This window comes from Carlito syrichta, unplaced genomic scaffold, assembly GCF_000164805.1.
Source record: "Carlito syrichta isolate Samal-C Ts95f unplaced genomic scaffold, Tarsius_syrichta-2.0.1 Scaffold308755, whole genome shotgun sequence".
NCBI lineage: Eukaryota > Metazoa > Chordata > Mammalia > Primates > Tarsiidae > Carlito > Carlito syrichta.
In genome coordinates, this window is record NW_007252851.1 from 543,557 (window position 1) to 545,784 (window position 2,228).

Sequence of the window (2,228 nt, forward strand, 5' to 3'; positions counted from 1 at the left end):
TGAGACTGCGGTGGCCGGGAGTGACCACTGCACTCCAGTCTGGGCGACAGAGTGAGACTCCAACTCAAAAAAAAAAAAAAGAACTCAGTAAGTATTGTCATCATTAGTGCAGTGTCATTGCAGTGAAACTCTCCAACACCTTCTTATTCCCAATTCCCAATTTTTTAAGGAGTATAAGACACTATTTATGTTAGTGTGGACCTTTGAAGATGAATAAAGTTAGAGCTCTCATAATCCGGAAAGAAAGACAATTAAAATACATGCATGCTATGTAGGAGTGTGTTAGGACACAGTTCTGAAAGCTATTCATTGTTGTCAGTGAGTAGGAAAGAGGGTGATGATGTTAAGGAAAGTTACCAAAAGGATGTTATTTATTTTTGTGCTGAATCACAAAGGGTGATTAGGATGTTGGTGAACCGTGAAATTTGCAGAAGGTCATTCAAAGCTAACTTTAAAGTATATCTTAGGCTGGGCATAGTGCCTGTAATCCCAGCACTTTGGGAGGAAGAAGCGAGAGGATTGCCTGAGCCAGGCGTTCAAGACGACCCTGGGTAACTTGTTGAGACCTTGTCTCTACAATTAAAAAAAATATTTTTTTAAATCTGGCATGGTGGCACGTGTCTGTGGTTCCAGCTGCTTGGAAGGTTGAGGCGGAAGGATCGCCTGAGCTCAGAGGCTGTGGTGGCTATGAGCATGCCACTACATTCCACTCTGGGTGACAGAGTGAAACTTCTACTCAAAGGGAAAAAACAGATATCTTATTATTTTTTTTAACTAGGCAAAGAACTTTGTTTCAAACTTTATTCCGAGGCTTCTTCAGCTTAATTAGCTGCAAAGAATGAGTTGTGAATAAGCAAAAACTGTAAAGAGCTGCAGTGTCCCGCGAGCTTGGGCTTAAAAATATTAGAGATCTAGATTTTATCAGATCCATAAACAAAACAATTTTAAAAAGCAGTCACAATATAAAATAGCAGCTCCCAGTAACTTCTTCAAGTTTTATCTTCTTCAGAAGTTGACTCACTTCAGTTTGCCTCATTCTTGGGAGCCTCGTCAAAATTCTCCACAAGATCTGGAACCTCATCATCCTCATCCTCTCTAGTAGCAAGTGGTGCTTTTCCATCCACAGAGTGTTTGGGCAGAGCTTCAGCCAGTCTCCTTAAACTAGTCTGACTGTCTGCACCAAGCTGGTGTAAGATGGTGGGTAGCATTTCTGTCAGCTGCTTTGTCTCAGCATGGCCTGTAATGGTGAAAGTGTTTGCTGCCAGAGATGCCTGAACTTTAGGGTTGTTAAAGTGAATAACTGTTCCTTGGTTTGTAAACATGTTCACCTATTCATACCAGAGATATTGTTTATTCCTAACTTCTTTTTTTTTTTGAATTGGAGTCTCACTCTGTCACTGAGACTGGAGTGCAGTGGCACGCTCTCGGCCACCGCAGCCTCCACCTGCGATCCTTCCGCCTCAGCCTTCCAAGTAGCCAGAACTACAGGTGCGCGCTACCACGCTCGGCTAATTTTTTTTTTTATTTATTGTAGAGATGAGGGCTTGCCAAGTTGCCCATGCGGGTCTCGAACCCGTGGGCTCAGGCAATCCACTCACTGCAGCTTCCCAAAGCGTGGGATTACAGGCTGAGCCACCAAGCCTGGTTTACTCCTAACTTCTTAAAGGAGAACTGAAGTTTTTTTAATCATCGGCTGTAGCTGTTCTATGAACCACCTTCTTCTTTCTGCAAGCAGCTCCTTTCCCACCAGTGCACACTTGTGCCTGCAGTTTGGTGGGTTTTTTCTGGTTTATGATAGTTTCTTTCATCTTGTTGGAGCGGAAGAGGGGCCACGCAAGGGACTAGGGTTGGCACTCAGGGGGTCTCGGCTGGACCAGCTGAGATTAGGTGTTTGCACGTGGGGATGCAAGATGGCCAAAAACAGATATCTTAAAAGCAGTTAAGTCTACTTCACTTAAAGAAAACTGGAATACAATGACAAAGCAGGTTTTTGTCCTCAAACTGCTTTATAAGTGAAGAATAGGTAAAATAATTCATTTGTGGCACAGAGTAATTTTTTTGTTTTTTTTTTAGTTGGAACCTCACTCTGTTGCCCAGACTGGAGTGCAGTGGCACGTTCCTGGCCACCGCAACCTCTACCTGCTGGGCTCCGCTGATCCTTCCGCCTCAGCCTTCCAAGTAGCCAGAACTACAGGTGCGCGCTACCACGCCCGGCTAATTTTTGATTT

The 2,228-nt window shown here is 43.9% G+C and overlaps 1 protein-coding gene and 1 pseudogene across 2 annotated transcripts in view; one reads left to right on the forward strand and one right to left on the reverse strand.

Moving 5' to 3' along the window:
- SPAG1 (sperm associated antigen 1) overlaps positions 1-2,228 on the forward strand; it is a 91,747-nt gene that overhangs the window by 3,004 nt on the left and 86,515 nt on the right. The gene's annotated exons all lie outside the window — the stretch shown is intronic.
- Positions 891-1,357, reverse strand: LOC103268113 (annotated as a pseudogene). The gene has a single exon (XR_002482399.1). The product of XR_002482399.1 is annotated as a transcription factor BTF3 pseudogene (transcript).